This window comes from Crocodylus siamensis, chromosome 5 (genome assembly GCF_052110815.1).
Source record: "Crocodylus siamensis isolate JL-2025a chromosome 5, ASM5211081v1, whole genome shotgun sequence".
NCBI classification, from domain to species: Eukaryota; Metazoa; Chordata; order Crocodylia; family Crocodylidae; genus Crocodylus; species Crocodylus siamensis.
Window position 1 is genome coordinate 33,953,015 of NC_143399.1, and position 22,219 is coordinate 33,975,233.

Sequence of the window (22,219 nt, forward strand, 5' to 3'; positions counted from 1 at the left end):
GACTCTTCCTACCTTATTTATATCTTTCTTGAAGCAGTAGCAATTTGCCCGTCAAGAATGACAGGGGTGGGGACGGAGCCCCGCATCCGACCTCATGCCTTCCCTTCCCCCCACCCCTCTGCCACTCCTCACCTGGCCCTGCTCCCCCCCGCAGGTGCTCTAGGTCCAGCCCCGTTCTACCCTTACCCTCCTGCCACTCCTCATTCAGCCTCACTCTACACCCCTCCCCCCCGCCACTTCAGGTCTGGCCCCAATCCCTCGCCCTTGGTCCCCCCCATCAGTTTGGGTCTAGCCCTGCTCCCCCCATCCCCCTGCTGCTTCAGAATTTCCTGGCCCGCCTCTGCCTGCCTCCCCACTCTCCTCCTCCCTCCCTGCCTGCCACTTTCCCTTCCCTTCTGGCTGTTTTGGGGGTGGCAGGGAGGCACTGCTACCGTAATCCCCCCTTCACCCTCAGGTTGGGAGGCAGAAGGGAAGCCCTACTGCTTGGGTGGCCGAGGCGTGTTCCCTGCCACCAAACTTGCCCAGCAGCAGTGAAAACTTGGGCCTGTGCAGCCCAGGCTGCCCAGCCAATCGCTGCCTATCCTCTTGGCAGCACAGGCACAGTTGGCCAGAAGCATTATGGGCAGATAGACTAAGCCTTTTATTATATTAGAATGGTATCTAAAACTAGACACAGTACTCCAGGTGAGGCCTTGCCAGTGCTGAATAGACTGGAAGAATCATTTCTCTTGACTTGCATGTGATGTTCTTGTCTTTTTTGTGTTATTTAATTTCAGTCTGCAGTTTGAAACCTCCAAGTCCTTTTTCTGTAGCTTTGCATCCTAGGTCATATTTGTATATTTGATTGCTCAGTGAAGGAATTTGCACTTGTCTCTTGGATTTTATTTGACTAATTTCAGACCATTTCTCCAGTTGAAAAAACCTATCCTCCATGGCAGGGCTGACCCTAGGGGTGTGTGGAGCCTGGGGTGTATCAGCCTGTGCGGGGCCGGAGCATGGAGTAGGTGGTGGTGGTGGTAGTGGTGAGCAGCTGAAACACAGAGCGAGGAGGGGAGGAGGGAGAGGCAAGCCGCCAGAGTGGGGAGCCAGTGGCGAGCGGCAGCCGTGTGGAGTGGTGGTATCCTCGACATTGTCTGTGGGGCCCATCAAAGCAAGGTGCCTGAGGCAGTCGCCCCCATTTCCCTTCGACAAGAGACAACTCTGCTCCAAGATGCCTCCTATATTATGAACCTTGCTACCAGTTAACTAAGTGTGCACCCAAATCCATCTTTCACTAAGCAGTCTGCATATACACATTCAAATAATCTCCCCGGATTTGTTCTGTTGGTAGAAAAACTTACCCAGAGCCAAGCGTACAGACATTCAGTTATATGCTGAGGCCCTGAAGAGTAGAGATCTTGCAGTGCTGACACTGTATAGCTGAGGGGAGGAGAAGGGAGGGGCCTGTGCACTCATTTCAGGGCTCTGCAGTCTCCCTTTGTCTGCCTGGCAGCAGATAGCAGCAGTGCATAGGGTAGCCCTGGTTGGCTAACCCAGACTGCCCATAGTCTGTGGCATCAGCATGTACAGACATTTATTCTCCCAGGAGAAACTCTCCTGGAAGTGATTTAACTATGTTTGTTCCCTGGAATTATTTTTCTCCTGGAGTGGCCAATTTTACTGCAAGAGAAAAAGTGGAAATAAAACTTCTTAAAGCCTATAAAGGCTGCTGTTTTGCCTTCCCCACCCTTCCCCACATGGAGGACACAAGTAGCAAGAAAAGGAACATCTGACATGGGCAGAATAGAATGTGAAAACACCGCACCTCATAAATTACACTAATTAGATCAAATGACTAGTTATTGGTTTATTTGTGCTGCAAAAAAAGAACAGAGCCAGCTCAAATGTAAGAAAAGTCTGTAAGGAGGGGCATGAAAGCAGTTTAAAAATATCGATTTAAATACTATGAACTGATATAATTTGGAGGAATTACCTACCAGGAAACACCTGACACAGGTCATTTTTAGCTATTATAAAATGTTTTTTTTGGTTTTTTTATTTTAAAAGTACAGAAGAAACACAGAGATTCCTATAACTAAGTAGTTTCTATTTGCCCAACAGAGTATTACTCAATGCTAATACTTGCCTACTGAGTATATTACTCAATAGGTAAGCAATATTTCATTCTTTAAATTCCACTAGGTTTATAATTCCAAAATGACTATTCAAGTTTTAGTAGATGTGCAGTGCAAAAGCACTAACCCCTAATAAGAGGTAAGACCTGAGTCTACATCCACAGAAATTTGGGTTTCAGAGGCTACAGGAGTAGGTTTAATTGTCCGCAGTTGATCCTACCTCAGTTAGCTAAAGTAAAACCAACCAACCAGACAAACTTATTATTAAAATTATTTTTTTCCAAACGTATTCATCAGGGATTATTGTTACTAAGGAACGATCTTATTCTTGAAATGGAAATGACTGTAGTGTCAAGCAGAACTACCATGTGGTCTCAAACTAGTGTGATACTAAGGACCCAGGTTCAATCCCCATATAGGACATAAGACCTTTCTTGACTCAGGCAGGGATTTGGACTACATGACTTCTTGAGGTCCTTTCCAGTCCTACTTATCTATGAGTGTAGTGAGTATTCACTTTCATATTTGGCCCTTTCACAAGTAGTTTCTAAAGCTGAGGTAAAAGTATACATGTTCAAGATCTCTGAATTGATTTTTTTCCTTTTACTATTAAAGCTAATTAGTTATATATCAAAGTTTGAGTTACGTTGCTAGAATCAAAAACAGGATGCTTTCTTAACATATATAAAGTGCAGGCTTTTACAATTTATTTAAATATTGCATGTTTCTGGCTTAAAAAAGAATATATCTGCAAGCAGCAATGAAATGTGTTTTTAATAAATTCTGATGTGAACATACTAAACTACAAAGTTCTCAATATCTCCTGCTTATCCACAGATAAGCTTGGTTTCTCACACAGTCCTATTTTGGAGGGACCACTCTAAGGGTGGAGTGTTTACAGTTCAATAGTTTCTTCAGTAATTGGCTCCCAGCCTCTGCTAGGATTACAAAAAAGGGTGTCATCTCCTATCACACGTAGTATTTTTCTCCAGTCAACATCTAAACTTCCTTCACACCTGCTTCCTGAAAATACCCTATTTTCAGGGTAATAAAGATACTTAATAAAATGGTATTTAGTTGCACGGCACTGCATGTTGCATTAAAGAACTAAAATGCTAATGGAAAGAATGAAAACTACTCCTGTTTGGTAATTCAAATCTGAATGTATCAGAAAGGAGGAAGAAACAAACTACATCTTACATCTGCTAAAATTGGTATTCCAAACAGTTTAAGAACATTTTTGCCAAAAGATTTTGAACAGCTTTCTGTGAACTCCCATCTTTGAGCTGTGAACTCCTGTGTTTGGGAGGTGAAGGTGACTTCAAGTAAAAAAAAATTGAACATTCACGTATTTTGTGGGGTTTTGTGAGGCTAAACGCTGCATAAGATAAACGGCTGGACTCCATCAACGATGAGCGAATAGCTAAGGTAAAATGGTAACATTTACCTCAGGCTTGACACCATCCTTCTTGAAATCAGGTGCCACCGAGCCCCAGTTGTCAAAATGGCAAGAGGTTTTAAAAAAAATATATATATATTTTTAGGAGAATAAGATTTCACATAATTGAGGAGATTTATAAAATATTTAATGGATGTTGGAGGAAATGATTGAGATTTGGGCAATGGGTTTGTACCTTGCATCAAGGACAGGAAAACTTTCCAGCTGCAGGTTGGCACCCATTTCTGGTATGAGTTGCCTGCTATGATCTGACCTTGTCTCAGCTGGCTCTTTTATAGCTTTGTTAGAAGTAAATAAGTCAAATGATCAAATATGCAGTTGGTATACAGAGATTTCCTCACCACTTAATCTTAATCTGTATGTTTAGGTGCCTACACACAAGTAAAAAGCTGCTCAGGCAAATAAAAGGTCAGTGTGGTCATAATCCCTTATGCATACTTTTCAGTTAGCTCAGGACTGATTTAAGCACCACATTTACAATATGAAGTTGCCTGGTATGATCTGGCCCCATGTGTTGCCTGATATGATCTGGCTCTTTACTTACAACTTAATCTTGGTTGTAAAATTCTATGTAAGGGAGCATATTAACTAAGTGCTTCAGTTCTGCTAATACTTCATGTGCTTAACTTATTCTATTAAACAAAAAAAACCCATATGTAACAGTTTTAACAGATGAGCATCAGTAATTCCATTGAGTTCAATGAGACTGCCCATATGAATAAATATAAACAGTAAGACTTTGATCCCAAATATTTGGAGTAGTTCTTGGACTGACTTCTGGACATCCTTTCCCCTCAGCAGCAAACATCACATGAGGAGATTAAATGCTTAATACTACAGTTCAAAGCAATGGGTCACATCTCTACAATGTATAATACCATTCAAATTAGTGTTTAAGCAGGGATGATTTGTTTTTCCAAAATTTGTAAATGCTGAAGTGGGCTACTCTTTCTGTCAAATGTATTTGTTGGTGAATAAGTTTTCTTTGGTTTTCCCCCCAGCCCCTCCCTCCCAGGGCAATTTTGCAGCCTCCACTGAAATAGAAATTAAGTTGTATTATCAGTATCCAAAGCTAGGTCACAAATTCAAGGCAACAGGCTAGTTGGACAGTATAACAATAGATCAGGAAATATTAATCACTAAGCCACTGTCAAAAGAAATGAGAGTTAACAATAGTATTCATGAAGCCTGACTGTAACAATGCATCAAACAAGCAAAGGCACAGTCCCTTTTTTCTTTTTAATATGAATATATGTAGGTGGAGATGAGCCTACAGCTGCAGAGGACAGGACTAGGAACAATGACCTCAAGTTACAGCAAGGGAAAATGAGGTTGGAGATTAGCAGGAACTTTCTCATTCTGAGGCTGGTCAAGCATTGGAACAGAGAAATTACATCCTTGGAAATTTTCGAGAGCAGATTGGACAGACACTTGTCTGGAATGGTTTTGACAGGGATGATCCTACTGTGACTGGGGGCTGAACTTGATGACCTTGGAAGGTCCCTTTCAGCTCTAGGTTCCTGTGATTCTAGATTCAAATCATGTGGAACAAATATGGATATATCCTATATTTTAAATCCATCACCCAATGAACATGGGTAATTTTTCTTATATGTTAACTTTCAGTAAGTGTGAGACAGTACATGTAGATCTGAGAGTGATCGAACAGAGGCTCACTATTCATATTTTTCTATATTGACTCTTATGAAGCGATTCTCTCAGAAGTCTCCTTTTAGACACTCAGTTTCAGCCTACAGGTAAAAATATGTGTTTTTAAAATCACTAAATCATAGAAAAGTAGGGCTGGAAAGGACCTCAAGAAGTCTAGTCCAACCCCTTGTTCAAGGTAGGAACATTCCTATGGATCCCGTTTCTCTCCAAGTTGGGGACTATAAACATATTAATAACCCCAAGTGATGCCATCCTTAATATAACTTTTATACCTTTTGCACAACACAAAATTATTTTATATCTCTGCATTTAAACAATTTTTTATACCCAAGCCTGTCATACAATAGAAGAAATGCCTTTATAAAGACAAAATTTTACAAATATCTGATTTCTAAATTTGACATGATCTTTAGAAATGTTATGAAAGAAACAAAATCTACAGAGACTCTTCTTCTCATGTCTCTACACCACATTTGATCATTTTGTTACACATTTGTGCTCATCATTATGTTTTGCAAGGTCTTTCATTGTACACATGCCTTCAAGCAGCAGGTGTTGCATAGTCTGAGGCTCTGTGCTGCAGTCAGTGGTTAAACCAATGGTATAGCTCCACTTCTTCATTAGTTCCTGACTCTGGTACGCAAGTGCTTGAGACACTGCCGGCTTTACCATGGTTCATCAGCCCCTGGTGGTAAGGACTTGGCTGCTGGAGTGTACATTTTTCTGCTGTCAGGTATTTGCTCTCATTCCACATCTGCAGGTCGTGTATCTCCTTCATTGTGGCATCAAGAGGGTGGGTACTGGTAAGGAAGCTCCTAAACGACTTTAGACATTTGTGCTGCGGGATGGTTGTCATCTGCATAGGTAAAACATTTTGTTTCCAACTTGATTGGTTGGTCATTCGCATAGATGTTATATGCAATGCAAGTACTGTACTTCAAACCACGATCTGCAGAGATAGACATATCAGAATCTATCTATAGTTTGTGCTATCATTCTTGAAATGTCATATCAATAATTTTTTTGAATACTTAATACAGCCCCTATGTGTAAATATTATTATTTTCCTTCAATCGCAAACAATATCCTAAACTACTATCTAAAATATATTTACTAAAAAGAACCCTGTTTGTCTGTCAGAATATTTCATTATCTATCTCTTTTGACTCTGACATTCCAAGCGTTTTATAGAATAACCAGTATCTCAGGATCTTGAATCCAGCGGTTTCTTGGTTATGAGTAAAGAAGATAAGAGGTAGGCATAAATGTGATATAGCATCAAATTTTCATTTGATAACACAAATGTCTTAAATTTGTAGATAGATGAAATCTATCTTCAGTGCTATTAAAATAATTAGGCATTACCAAAAACAAAGATGAATTTTCAAAGGGAGTATGTGTGTACATAAATATCTATATGTATACTAATAAGCAGTGTTTTAAAAATAGAACAAAAGTAACCTTAAATCATATTTGCACAAACAGGGACATTACATACAATTAAAAAAAAAATTATTGGAAAAAGGCTTTTCTTTTGCTGAAAGGTATTGTAAATACTTATGGCATTTCAACTCTTCTTGCTTCTCAGACATCTCACTGCAACATGGTGTGCTAGAAGATGAATAATACTATTAACTATATCCATAACATTATTGTAATAAATATCATGGTTTGGTTCAGAAGAGACTGGCTGTTGAACACTATACAGTATACTTTAGGAAGATGAATCCTGCTTTAGAAACCCAAGCACTTACAGTGACAGTGAGCTTAATCCTGCTGGTAACAGGACTGTCCTTATACTCAAGAGAAGGAAAGCCAAACGATTAGGAACAAAACGGAGAATATGGAACACTGATCTGGATCTTGGTTCAAATCCTGATTTTTAATATTATTCATTTGTGACAATTAATGGAAGCAAGTTTGAATTTGCCTTCACTGATCTCTATCCAATGCACAAGTTCAGACTCTTATCAATACAGTAGGCAGCCCCAGCCCAGGACAGAATAGCAAGCATCAAAGCTGCAATTAAAAAACAAAAAACCCAAAACAAATGGAACTGTTTTTTTGTTTTGTTTTTGTAACAGAAATAGCTCCCTAGGGGGTCACCATGCTCTCCCTTAGCACCCCTTACCGTATCCAGTCAGCCTACGATGCACCCTCAATCTCGCCCGCCACATCTTTAATGTCAATTATGTAATTAGGGAGGCTGCCTCTTCGGTTCTCCTGGACATGGTTATCCTCCCGTACATTAGCCCAGCTCTGTAAATGGGGGTTCCTGGGCACCCCAGCCTTATGAGCTACGCTTGGCTCCAACCACCACTTTGTCATGCCCCAAGCCTTACAGATGTACCAGATGTTGTTTGGTCAGTCTCACTCTCTGTGCCCCCTTTTTGCCTCGGGGCTTACCGCAGCCTTGGGGCTCAGGTGGCTGTCATTGTGCCTGGCCCCAACTCTCCTCCTTGGGGTCTCAACCCCCTGCTGGGCTCAGGCAGCCTCAGTCTTACCTGGCCTCCAATTCTCCGCTCCCCTTTGCCTTGAGGCTGGGGTCAGTGCACCCCCAGATGCTGTGCCCTCTGTCACCAGGGTCCCCACATTACCATGGAGCCCCTGTGAGGCCTCCTCCAACCCCTAATAGCCTCACTCAGTCCTCTGGTATAAACCACAAACACAAAGTATAAGCCCCTGGGCTATAACATAAATTCTAGCTGCTTAGCTGTAACATCCTTCAAGCCACCCGATGGGTACTCCGTCTCTTTCCCCCAGCATCAGCCTGCTTGTGCAGTCCAACTTCTCCTCTTTACTCACATAGGAAGAGTTCTCTCTCCCTTGGCAGCCAGCAGCCCCCTTTGCCTCTGGCTTGTGATGTATATGTAGGCACCAGGCCCTGCCCCTTCCAGTTACCTGACCAGGCAGGTGTAAGTCCTTACTCTCATTAACCAGTTGGCCCAGCAACCTGCATCTGGGTCCTTATCTCTGCTCTCAAAGTAGCAGCCACTTTGGTGCCCTGCTACAGTTTTGTTTTTGACTAACTAATCAGTGCATTGCTTCACTAATGTATTTACTATCTGTCCCTGATGTAATGAGCAATTCTTCATTATTCTTTCTGAAGTTTAATGTAAAAACTACATCTCCTTAGAATGAATGTTTTAAAATACTAATGCAATAATCCAGAATCTGTGAATTGAAGCAATCTTTATCACAGTTTAAAGTGACCAACATTTAAATTAACTGGGCTTAAAAGCACAGCACTTCAAACAAATGAATAATTGAATAGGCTACGATTTTGGATACCTACAGCACATAATAGAAACCACGCAAAAAAGATAACTTTGACCCAAGGCTTCTGAAATGTGTGGCCTGATTTTAATGTCCCTTCCAGATATTTACAAAGTGAACCACTGCAAATTAGAAGAAGCTAAGTGCAAATTGGATGAGGTTGAGTGAAAGTTCCTTCACTAGTAGTATTGTTGGATGTTATCTTAATTTCCTTCTGGGGTGCCATCATTTTGACCTTTTAGCCTTCCTCAGGATAGAAATATAGGCACCTGGAAAAAAAATTAAATAAATGTGGAATAATCTCTGGAATATATGAGTCAAGTGTTTTTACTTTCTTTAGTCTTTCAGAGATATGCTTAGCAACGCCAGAAACAGAACTGTAATTTGAAACACTCAGTTTCTTAAAGGAACCACTTCCCTGCTAATGTTGTGCCAACAGATTTATTTTATTTTTTCAATTACACACATATGCAGATAGCATATCAATACTTGAAGATCAAACTGAGGACCTGGACCTGAGGTCATTTACTTCGGCAAAATTCCTACTGGCTTTCATAAGAATTTTGTCTAAGACTGCAATTCCAGGCTTTCAGTTTGAGTAAACCTCTAACGCCTCAGTTCCTTTTCTTATTAGTAACTTTGCCTGAGTAAGGACTGGAGGATCAAGCCTTTAGATGAAATTCTATGAATTAAAGGGACTTGACCTAGGAGTGAAATGATGTCAAGTTTTGATTGAGAGCATGGTTGTTCCCAGTTGAGCTATAAATCCTTTTAAATGCCATTTATGGTGGAAAAGTGAAACTACTTTAACAAATATACCAGGATCACTTTTGTAATTCTTGTCCATGAGCATACTGTAAGTATAACAGGGATCTCAAAGAGGCTTTTCCAATTTATTAAAATATTTTTGCTATAATTTGCAATTTTGTTTCTTTATTTTTTCTTTGTTTCTTCTTTTTAAATAACTTGCTTCATGCCAAACACTTGATATTCAAATCACTGCTTGATTTATTTTACATACTAGCTTTAGCCAGTAAAGCATGTCATCACCCTCACTTAATTTATAACAGAACGTAAATTGTGCTGCGTCTGCTTCTCTGTAATCCATTAGCTAAAATAGGATCTAGTAATTTATTGTTCCCTGCCATCCACAAGAGAAGATGAAGAAAACTAGGCTTACAGGGATGGCTACTAAGCAGTGAATAACCAAGCGTTAAAGTGAGTTAAAAAGAAGGTCATTAAGGCTGCTTTATAAGAAAAACATTCTCTTTCTTTTCAGTGAAACAAAGTGTAAGATTAGGCTTTTTTTCTCAAGTTACATTCACTCAACCCCAGTGAAGTTGTGAGTGGTGCTGGTATAACCGGGAATAGAATATTACCCAGCTCTTTATCCTTGTTCAAGTATAGAGAAGTTAGAGTGACATGGAGACAAATGGGCAATGTAGGGATGCTCTAGGGAAATGCTGCTGCTTGAAACTCTGTGCCTTCACGCAGTTTCATCATTTCAAGGACAGTAGGCTGTCTGAGCCTCTCACACAAATTATACTACCCCGTGTCCCTAATTAATCCCCCCCATGTGTGCAAATAGTATTAACTGATATTCTGTTTAGAAAGCTGCTTAATTTTTTTTTACTACAACAAAAATATATCTGGGAAAGAACCAACCATACAACTCTACTTTCTGCGGGAGTAATTAAAACAAAAATTCTTTCACTGGCTTAGGAGATTCACCCTGCAGAGAAAAAAATCCCCAAACTAAACCAGTTAATTAACTAAATCAAGCAGCCATTACGATGGTTTCAACATGTTTCAGAAACTGATATTGCCACATAAACTATTAGCTGGTCAGAAGGGCAGATGGAGGTAAGATAACAAAATAAAACAAAACTGGCACTGGTCTTTTACACCACCACCAGGGACCCAAGTCTCAGAAATGAAAGGCATTCTTTTTTATTTGGCCTTGGGACTCCAATTTTTGGATCTGGTCACATTTTGGTGTTTTATAGGTGACAACCTTAATAATTGCATATCAATAATCATATCTTGTTAATGCAAATAGACACAAACTTTAACCTCTTCAGTGTGGAGACACTGTACATTTTTATGACCCATTACACTATTTTGTCTAGTATTTGTTACTCTATATACCGGGGTGGGCAATTATTTCTGGTGGAGGGCCGCTTACTGAGTTTCAGCAAGCCATCGAGGGCCGCATGACAGGCAGCCAGGGCAGAGATATATTAATTTTGTAAATTTTTTAGGGGTTCTGTGGGCCAGATAGAATGGCCTGGTGGGCTGCATCTGGCCTCTGGGCCACATTTTGCTCACCCCTGCTATATACCCTGTGTCTGCTATATTTATGTTTGTTTACTTGTGGAAGAGGATTTGCAACCATATCATGCTATCAATAAAGACTGTACCAGGTTAGAATATTCTCACTAATAACTCTGGGGCTAAAATGTTTTCAACTCATATCAGTGCATGGTGTTCACTCATTTATGAACAAATGATCAACATTACATAATTTTACTATTTGTTATATATAAAAAAAATCTGCAAAGGGCTGAAGATTGTCAGTGCTGCTCTGTAGATAATTGTGTGATGGATTATTAATATTGGCTTTATCTACTGTTGTTTCCCATGAGATGTTATCACTCAAAACATATGGCATCAGGGTTGAAAAGGCACTCTCAGGTGCTGTCAACTTTCCTGTCTCTGACCTCATATCAGGCACTATAATTTAGTCTTGCTGGGGCACTGGAAGCTTTAATTAGGACCTGTCATCCCCATGGTCGTGGGATGGTGTAGTCCAGTACTTTCTAATCACAAGGTAGAAGGCAGGAAAGATACAAGACTTCCTAGTCTTCTGTGAAACCTTCTCCTCCACCCAGTTAAGGGAACAGAAGTGCACAATATTCTTAGTTTCTCAAAATATTCCTGTAAGACAAACTATTTTTATTGAAATGGGTTTATTTGAAAACTTTAGTTGCATATAAATTTTTTTTTCCTGAATAATTACTGTAATATTAGACAGTCTCCTCTGATATGCCACATAAGGATACCTCTAAAATGAGATAAAACATTAGATACACAAAAGTATAGCTAAATTCACTGCTGGCATCATTTCACTAGTGGAGTTGCACTAACAAAGGAATGGTCCTAGAGTTTCCACTGGCTTTAATGCAAGCAAATATCTGCCTTTGACTGACATTCATTCATTCACTCACTCAAACAATCCAAGACAATGTGCAACAGCATTATGACTAGCACCCCTTCCAGATATGCAGTATCATGACTGTAAGGCATGGGTCAGAAGATAAATACAAAACAGGAAAAAAAACCAACAAAAAACACAACTGGGACGGCACTGGAGCATGACCTTGCTTTCTGAATCGGCTTCTCAAAAACTCTTCTGGAAAAAGGAATTTCAGCTTTGATACTGCATTTGGCTGCATACTGCATCACCCGTTGGTACATTGTAGAGGGGAGAGGTAGAGAATCATTGGTTCAAAATGTTTTTAGGCATTTTGAATGATCTTTTTTGTCAAAGGCTCTTGAGTGTGATAATAAATGTTTCTGCGTTTGTGAAATCTATTTTACAGAGAGACAAAGGCAGGACAAGTTCATCTGTTCATGTCTGCTACATTACTATAACTTTTTTTTTTTGCCCAAAAAGCTGACTAGCAATGTCACATCCTGTTAATATGTGGGGGAACATAGCAAACAAGAAAACGAAAAGGGAAACTCAAGAACTATGGAGGCAACTGTAAAGGCATTTAGCAAGTTGCTTTTGAAACACTTCATCCTTCTGGTGAACAAGGATGAAAAGCAGTTTCTAAGTGGACGACTGTGGTAAAAGCAAACCTTTAAGCCTCTTTTCAAAACACTGAAAGGCAGAGGGCAAATTATATTTGACAAGACTGTGCTTTTATGCACAGCCAGAAGTAAAGTATCATGCACAGGTAACACTCCCCCATGGTTTGGGTGCCTTGGACTTCCCACTGACAAAAATATTTTCTCCTTTCTGTTCCTTGCTCCAGAAGGTTAGTATTTGTCACTGGTTCATGCCACTACCAATTTATGGCACCACATCTGTTGGCTCAAGTGCACTGACTAGTTCATTTGAATGGAAAAAGAGGGAGATAGACCTGCTCCAGTAGGATTTAGCAGGTCTATGGGTTCACTATGGGTCCCCATGCACAGGTAAGAAGGGTTACTCATTCTCTACTGCAGGCATAACCTAGCTCAGGGTTGTTCAATTTTTTTGGGGGGGAGGGCTAGAGAGGGGGTATGGGCCCCTGGAACTGCACACTGCAGGCCCCCCGATGCTGTAATGTATGCCCAAGTGCCTCCCCCGCCGCACTTCACTGCACCTTGCACCCTCTCTGGTGCATGCTGGGCATGCTCCTCCTGAACTGAACTGTGTACCCCTCTCACCCGACCTGCTGCACCCTGCAGTGCTTCTCAGGCACCCTAGAAGTCTCCCCTAGCACTGTGCCATGCTTTACTACCCCACCTCTAGGGTGGGAGGAGGAAGCTGGGAGAGCAAACCTGGAGAGTGGCTGCCAAGTGGGCACCTGGGGCAGCGGGGGTGGGGGGCATAGGTTAACCCCTAATAGGCCTGTGGCAGGGCATTGTTGGTGTCTGCCACTTTAAGGACTGAGCCAAGCATCCAGTAGGTGCTTGATTGGGGTGGCCATTTAGATCCCTGGCTGCCTATATAAGCAGAGCAGTTCACTGCTGGCAGACCAGGCAGTAACACTACCTAGCTGCATGCAACATCCTGGAGGTTAGGGCTGGAGCTGTAGGGGATGGTTTGAAGGCTCCTGGTCCTGGGCATGACCTAAAACTGCACCCTGCTGGGAGTGGGTGGCCTAGTGGGGCTCCCAGTGGTGCAGGAGCCTCCAGGAAATACCAGGCCAGTTACCACCCCGGTGAAAGGTCGATCAGGGTGCCTTAATAACCCCAGCTCCCACAACTGGGTGGGTTAGCCCATAGTTGGGCTAAGAAGTTAGACCCAAGTTAGAGAGGGGGCTAGAGGCTCATAGACCTGACTTGAAAACCCTTGACTGGTCAATACTGGGGCCATGACTAGAAGGGTCAAAGGGCCAGAGGCCCATTGTGAGGGACGTCCAGAGCTGAGGGTCTGGGGGTTCCAACTGGCTTTGGAGGTGAGGCCAGGGCCTGTATGGCCAATGTCCTGGAGGGACCAAACCTGAGACGGGGACAACTCAGGGAACTTGGCAGCCTAGAATGAGGGTGGAGTAAGCCACCTGACTGGAGGGAATGTAGTTGGGGGTCTGGATTGAAGGATTCTGGGGCCCAGTGTGGGGCTGGTGATGATAAGAACTGTGGATGCCATCTGTGAGGCTTGGTCTGTGGTGTACGGGAGGAATAATCAGATGGGTCACCAATTGGCTGGAGGGCCGCACCCAGAGAGTGGTGGAGGATGGGTCATTTTCAATCTGGAGGGTGTGGCGGAATGCCGGGCTAGCGATTCCGGCACCGCTTGGGGAACCGCGGGCTTTACGGAGCGGGCAAGCGCACGGCTTGTGGGGTGGGATTGGAGGTAGCTTTATGACCGCCTCTGAGGTTCACCGAGTTGGTGCAAGTAGACAACTTAGAGTAAGTTGTTAGTTTTCTATAATACGTTTGTAAGATGTCTGTTGGTTCACGGGGTTCTGGAGTAAGCCCTTGCATTCTAACCCGATGGGCTAGATGTGGCTGCCGACTCCTTAAGTCCCAGAACTGGTCAACAGCTCATTAAGATAGGGTGTTAGTGGTAGAAGTTATTACGGAGTAAATATAAGTAAAGTAAAAATTTGTTTTATTCACTCACCTGGCCTCACCCTCTTACGAATAAGAGGGGAGACCGGCTGGAACAAAGTTGCAGTAAATGTAAGTATAGAAAGTGTAGATATGCTGTCTAAACTACGAAGAGAGGCAGTCAAGAGGTGGAGTCTCCGATGTTTCTTCAGTTACAGTATACAAAGGGGGTCTGTTGGCCCACAGGGTTCACTAGCAAGCCCTTGCTTTACACCCCTTGCGGGATAGGTGCGGCTACTCACTAGTTAGTCCTAGGGCTGGTCAACAGCTCATGAACGGGATGGTGGATAACAAAACTGTAACATGGTGAATCGTTGTCGATTGTCAGATTTTCGAGGCCTTGGTTTTCGCTGGGATACGCCCAGGTGGGGAGGCTGAGGACTGGCTACAGAGTGATCAAGCCTGAAGGGTCGTCCAGTCGTCATCTCTGCTACTTCCTGCCTCTTTGCCTCTTTTATAGATGTTGGTTGGACTGCCTCTGTGACACTAACTATGCTATAAGCTAAGCATACAGGGAGAGGATAGTTTCTTTTACATAATAGTTACTAGGTAGATTTTCTACATAAGTTTCGTTTCTGCAGGAATGACACTTACAGATAAGAAATGAAACTTACAAAATACGCATGTGCAGCTTAATACAAGCGTGGGAAAATATAAAGCTTTCATTTTGATTAAAAGCCAAAACTACAAGGTTACATAAATGTGAGAGTGCCGCGCGGCAGTTATACAGAAATAAAATAAGACATTTACAGAGGGATGTGGGCAGTGGGGTCCCCTAGAGCTCGGTCCTTGGACCCGCACTGTTCAACATCTTCATCAGTGACTTGGACGAGGGGTGAAAAGCACCTTGTTCAAATTTGCAGCTGACACTAAGACGTGGGGAGAAGTGGGCATGCTAGAAGGGAGGGACAGGCTGCAATTGGATCTCAACAGGTTACAGGGGTGGGTGGATGAGAACAGGATGGGATTCAATACTGACAAGTGCAGGGTACTGCACCTGGGGAGAGAGAACCAGCATCATCCCTACAGGCTGGGGAACTCCCTTCTCATCAGCACAAAGGCAGAAAAGGATCTTGGAGTCATTATAGACTCCAAGATGAACACGGGCCACCAATGTGGGGACGCAGTCAGGAAGGCTAATTGGATCTTGTCATTCATCCACAGATGCCTCTCAAGCAGGTCCAAGGAGGTGATCCTCCCCCTCTATGCGGCACTGGTCAGGCCGCAGCGGGAGTACTGCATCCAGTTCTGGACGCTGCACTTCAAGAGGGGTGTGGACAGCATGGAGAGGGTCCAGAGGAGGGCCACTCGCATGGTCAGGGGGCAGCAGGACAGGCTCTACAAGGAGAAGCTACAAGACCTGAACCTGTTCAGCCTCCACGAGAGAAGGCTGAGGGGGGATCTGGTGGCCATCTATAAACTGGCTAAGGGAGACCAGCAGGCAATGGGAGAGTCCCTGTTCCCCTGAGCACTACTGGGAGTAACAAGGAATAACGGCCATAAGTTGACTGAGAGTAGGTTCAGGCTAGACATCAGGAGGCACTACTTCACTGTCAGGGTGGCTAGGATCTGGAACCAACTTCCAAGGGAAGTGGTACTTGCTCCTACCCTGGGAGTCTTTAAGAAGAAGAGGCTAGATGTACACCTTGCCAGGGTTGTTTGAGCCCAGGATTCTTTCCTGCCCATGGCAGGGGGTCGGACTTGATGATCTGCTCAGGTCCCATAGCCTACCAACTATGAAACAGAGCTGCAGATACTGCCCCTGGCATCGGGACAAGAAATGAGCAGCCTCCTGCCTAATTAGATATCATCAAGACATGGCAGATGAGAAGGCAGGTGGTTGGCCCAGAAACAAGTCAGTGGGCCAATGGCAGATCAACCCCAAGAAGGCCCCTGTTACAGGGCTGTATGCAGCTTGTGGGCAGCTCGTTTTACAGCCCAGACCTAACTTTTCAGACCAGTTTGCAAATGTGTTCTGTAAAGTTCAGCCTGCTAAATTGCATTCACATTTGTTTGCAGGCATTTAACCCCCACATTCATGCATACTAATTAAGTAGTTATATATCCAACTCCCCGGCTACACCCAGGATTACAGGACTTTTGATCATAAGTGCACAAACACCTCTATGAATACAATTTTAGAGGTAGCTTTCACAATTTGGACTTGTTGGGCAAACTCCTACTTCCTATTAGGTGCCTACACGTAATTTTTTTCTTTTACTTCACTCTGCTAGAGTCCCTGAACAATGTTACTGTATCTACTTTTGTAACACCCCTTTATCTTACCTTTAAGACTAAGATGCAGGAAGTGGCAAGGAAACCCTCCCTCCTCCCTATGCTTTTTGTGTTAACAGTTTTTCAAGGACTCTAACAGTATGAAATAGGACTGCAGTTATTGTAAGAGGATCTTGCCTGCTATGTCTCCCAAAAATCATTAATAGCTTTGTAACCTGGGCAGTACTCCCAAGAGGTAGCCTCTCTCCAATTGAAGGGATCAAAGCAGGTGCACAAGCGCTGTGGGAGGTGTAAGGACTCTCCTCCCCCTATAGAGCAGAGCCAGACCACCAATGGGGACTTAACCATATACCTTTTAATACTGGGAACATATCGGGCATAAATCAGAGGGTATAGGGGACACTACAATGCCCCAAGGGGGCAGGATTCAACAAAGGTTAGACACTTACAATCGTAGACAAAAAACAGGGTTAACAAAATATAAAACACAAACAGCAGAACAAACAATACAGGTTAGTGAAATATAAAAAAGGCACAAAATGCAAAATCTCAAATGACAAGGAAATATAGGGCCTTGGTACCTGGAGGGGGGAAAACACAATGGCCCCTTTCCACTGCAAGAAGATTGGCTTCTTGTTAGCTCACTCACCCAAAGTCACCTCAGCTAAGACTTGAACAGAGGTCTCCCATGTGGTAGGAAGGAGTACTACCACACCACCACTGCTGGTGGCACTACTCTAGCCTGCTAGGGGTCTTGACCTTCCCGGAGCCCTGGGATCAGGTCAAACTGCCTGACCTCTGATTGGAGGAGCTGGAAGCTGAGCTGGGAACCTCTCAGGTCACTGCTCAGATCCTGGCTGGAGCGGGGGAGCCTCTCCCGCTGCCTGCAGCCTCCCCTCGAGAATCCTGGAGCCCAGGGGGGAGCCTCTCCTGCCAGCTGCACACCACACTGCTGAGGGTCCCACTGCTGCCTGCAGGGTCCTGCTCTTACAGGCTCTTCCGGGGCGCTGCACCTGCCCCGCTGGCTCAGCTCTTGCCAGATCTGTGAAGCTCCTTCCTTATTGTCTCTCACTGGTCTCTCCTGAGTCAGCCCATGCTGCCCCTTTTATCCCCCTCCAGGTGCCCCAAGGGGCCAATCAGGGGACATGGGGGGGTGGGGGTTGAGTCTCTAGGGCCTGATTGGTGTGGAAAGGTACTGAGTCATCCAATCATCTTTTACCCCTTCAAAACCCCTGGGCCAAATCATTACCAGATTGGTGAGGAAAGGGAATCCCAAGTCCTCCAATCTTCTTTTGCACTTTCAAAACCCCTGGGCCAGGTCACTGCCAGCCAGCCTGTCACAGCTTACAAAATGGAACATTCACTGAAGAAATGCAGCTAGTTCATTTCACTGGCTGAAAGCAAAAAAAAGATTCTTTTTTTTTTGGCATACATCAGAAATAATCTTTATAGCATTTTTCCAGCCTCTCTTTATATTATTATTGTTTTATTATGTGCTAAAGGGTATTTTATTTTGTGGAAGAAGGGGGCAGAGGGAAAATGAGATGAGACTTTCCATATGTACAAAACAAGAATGTTGAGACCATTCGTTACATTTTGGAGTGAGAGGGGCATTCACATTGCTCCTGTTCATATGCTCAGTCCTGCAAGACAACAACCAGGTGAACACAGATAGTTTAAAAATATCTAGTAGATTAGTAGTCTTATAAATCTCTAGGTAAACCAACTTGAAAACTAAGACTCCTTTTAAATTTGGCTCCCAAGCTGGAACTTGAAAGGAAGAACTTTTTGGATGTTTTTCATTCCTTTCTGAATCTTTGCCAATTTAGGAGATGATAGTTCCATAAAATCATATTTATTTTCTTTGAAGAATGTGCTTCTCCCCCTATTTTGTTTCAGAACCATATGATCTTATGCTCTCACTTTTGGGGAGGGAAAGAAGAAACATCCCTCAAGCCAAAGCTCCCTAGCTTCACCTCACTGCTTCATTTGTGGTTTCCCTGTGTTCTGCTCTCCACTTGCAGGTACAGGAAGGACACTGTGGTCAAATACGTAGATTTTTGGGACGTAAGCAGGGAAGGAGAGTAGGGTGAAGATCAAAGCATTATGCTTGTTTTTACAAAGTACTGACATTTTTCTTTACTCTCTCCCTTTATAGTTGGAATCAGGTAACAGCTATTAATTCACACTCTTTGCTTAATGACAACTTCTATTTTTCTAGATTTTTATCATGATCAATCATGTATATAACACAAAGTTGTTTTAATGTCAAGCTTTATAGAAGGGAAAGAATGAGAAAAGAAACAAGCAAAATCCCTGGAATGCAGGCTTAATTTAAGTTCTTGGAGGGGAATATTAGAACACAGCTTTCTGTTTTCCCCCTGAAAGCAGAAGGAACGCAGTTTTCTTTTAAAACAATGATAGTTTGGTTGTAGCCAACACTATAAACAAAAGATAAGAGCTACTCAGTAACAGAATGCTAATTTATGCCAGGCTTTTTTTGAGAGAACTAGCACAGTCATTTAAGATAATCTTTTCAAGGAAAAGCCAATCTAATTGATAACAAAACTTCCTTTAACTGAGTATGAGCCAGGAGCTCTCTACTGTGCTCTGCCTGGCATAGGTGGAGGAAGGGAGGGGCAAACAGGGCTCAGCCCCTGCAAATGGAGGGCAGCAGCAGGCATAGCCTTAGGGCAGCCTGGCTGTGGGCTGCTACAGCGGGGGGGGGGGGCACACTCAGATACCCTGCACACTTGCAGCCTGCACGCAGGCAGGTAGGTTTCTTTTAATCTTCTTTCTTTATCACCCTGGGTTTGGTGGGGAGTTGGGGCAGATCGAGACCCCCACAGTGCAGGAGAGAGTGGGGTAGGGGCAGGGCGAACACTTGCCCTGCCCTGCTCCCTGCTGCAGTGTGGGGATTGTCCCATGACCCAGCCCGGGCTGGGCCCCATTGACCATGAATGAAGCCCCAGCTGGATGGGGTCTTGGGGGACTGCACTGTGGGCAGCCAAGGTGGGGTGCAGTTCCACCCCCCTCTTGGCTCTGCCACACTATGCCCCTGGACAAGCTGCTGGGCTCTGATTGCCCAACGATGCATCCCAGCCATGGCTCCATTCACGGGACAATCGTAGCCTTACAGCTCCTCCAGATGTGTGGTACTGGACAGCCAAGGAGGGGTAGGGAGCACGTTGCCCCCCAATCTTTGTATGGGGCAAAGGTGGGCTACAGCTGCAAACTGTGCTCTACTCCCTGCCTCTGTGCCTTGCTGCCGCTCTTTTGAAAAGGGTGCAGCTTGGTGTCATATGCCTCACTGCCCAGCCTGCCCAGTGGTGGGACACACATGGCAGCTCCCAGCACTTTTGAGGCTACTGGAGCAGGGAGGCATGAAAGCATGGAGCCTTGGGGCCTGGTGGTATAGCTGAGGCTGGCCTCGCTCCAGCCCCTGGCTGTGGGCCCTCCTGAGCAGTGCACAGCTGGGGCTAGGACGGGGAGGTAGCTGGGGCCAAGGCACTCAGGGCTGGGGCCGGTGCAGCCAGGGGCTCGGGCTGCTGGGACCAGGAGGCAGCTGGGGCTGGCACAATGCTGGGCAACACTGCTTCCCCCACCCCATGGCCTTTTCCCCTCCCCCTGCAGATTTTCCCATGGGGGGGGGCGTGTGTGCGCATGCATGTGTGCACACAATCCCCCCCAATTTTTTTCTTTCTCTGCCTGTGCTGCCTGGTACAATTAGTAAAACAAAAGCTTTCAACAAAGACTGTTAAAAGTTAGGTTGGGATCTTTGCCCTCCTGGCTGTGTTCCCTCCATGCCATTCCAGCTGTTTTAATCTTACAAGCTTCTGGGTCATTCCTCACGCTGTGCAGCAGGTTCCTACTAATAAGATGAGGCTTAACCTGAAGGGAATTGGAGGGTGTGGGGGAATGGGGGCAATGCAATGTTGACTTAGGTTGACTAACAAGAGTTGGCTAACTCAAATTAAAATGGCAGAAAACACAAGGGTTTTAGATCAACTTTTTAAAGTGAATTCAACCCTTGGCATCCCTAAGCTGCTAAACTAGGTGAAACCAGTTACCTTGTTTTTACTGCTATCTTAATCAGGGTTACTTAGCTCAGGTTACCCAAACTGAAATAAGAACATAGGAATTTTTTTGTGGTGCAGACATACCTTTAGCTTTTTTGAAGGCCGAGTAGTTGAACTGCAAAGGAGGAATCATCTCGATCAGCTGCAGAACTGAATATTTTTCTGTAGTGAAGGACTGAAGTAGTTCATTTTCCCTGAGACGTTTTCTGTGAGTTAAACTGTTATACTCCAGAGCATTTTAAAAGGGACTTTACAAGTCCAAACATGTTAATGATTTTCTTTAAGATCAAGAATTCTCATGCAGAGTACAGATGGAACACCTCTGTTTGAAACTCTACAGGCTCATCCAGTTTATCCATACAGAGTGTGAAACCACCTAAGCAAAGCAAAATTCTGCCCGGGGCAATACTGCTGGTAATAAACCCACCAATCCAGAAATTTTACAGGAAGAACATGATTATATGAGGTGAAGCAAGATACGTGGTGGGGATACAATTCGCTTCAGCTCTAAATAGGAACGGACAAGTATGTGTATGTACTTGTCAGCCTGGGAGTAGGATACATCATGCTGGTCTGTCATAAGCAGAAATCAGGGTTTTTCATTTCCCAAGGAAAAACATGGTAAAATCCAGATTTTTTTAATTTTAAGGAGAAAAATCTGGATTTTTTTTTCCATTAAAGGAGAAAAAACATGGGAAACAGTGGGTTTCCCCTTGCAGGCTGGCAGAGTTCCAGTCTACAAGGGGCTGGGGAGAGTGGGAGAAGGGTGGTCAGGCAGGGGAGACACGCACTTGTGTGCATGTACCACATGCATATGGCCACCAGGAAGCAGAGCAGCTCCCTGCAGATAAGTTTTGGGGGGAGGGGGACAATTAAGGCCACCATATTGAGGGAGAGAGGGAGTTGGGTAGGGCTAGAGCTGGGGTTGCTGCCCCTCCACGGTGGTGCATGGGGCTTGGGGCCCAGAATAGAAGTGTGGCTGCAGGGCCCAGGCAGGGAGCGGGGCAGGACTGCAGGTGGCTCCTACCAAGGGGGGCTGGGGTGAGGCAGTTCCCTGCCACTGCATGTGTTCCTGGGGGACATGGGGGGCACGTGCTCTCCAGAGTTGTGCATGAGGTGGATGCAGGCTACCTGCCCTGTGGGGCCTCTGTGGCCCAGCAGACAGGACCCAGTGCAGCAGAGTGAAACACGGAAGCTCAGTGGCCTGTGCTGCCACAACAAGGTGCCCCTTGTCTGCCCAGTAGCTGGGGGTGGTGGTGCAGAATTGTGCCCCTTGCTGCTGCCAGGGTCCTGCAGGGGTGCTGTCAGGTAGGCAGGGGGTGCTTTGCTATGGCAGCACAGGGCTCCCAGCAGTAGCAGCATCAAACTTCCCTGCTCGGCTCCACTCTGCCCTGCTGTGCCAGGTTATATCCATTGGGCTGTGGAGGCCTGGGGGAGAGGGCAGCAGGGCAGGGAGCTCTGAGCCCGCAGTCTTCAGCCCCCATCTGTCCCCCTGATGGGTTCTGCTCCAGCCATGACACCGATGGGGGAGGGGGAGCTGGGATCCGCATTCCACTCCA

The 22,219-nt window shown here is 44.4% G+C and overlaps 1 long non-coding RNA gene across 1 annotated transcript; it reads right to left on the reverse strand.

The window, feature by feature from the left end:
• Positions 1-1,831: 1,831 nt before the first annotated feature.
• On the reverse strand, positions 1,832-21,768 carry LOC149863711 (uncharacterized). Its single transcript, XR_016442611.1, has 2 exons — positions 20,745-21,768; positions 1,832-6,193 (listed from the first exon to the last, which is right to left on the reverse strand). It is a non-coding gene; the product is annotated as an uncharacterized LOC149863711 (long non-coding RNA).
• Between the last annotated feature and the right edge of the window lie 451 nt (positions 21,769-22,219).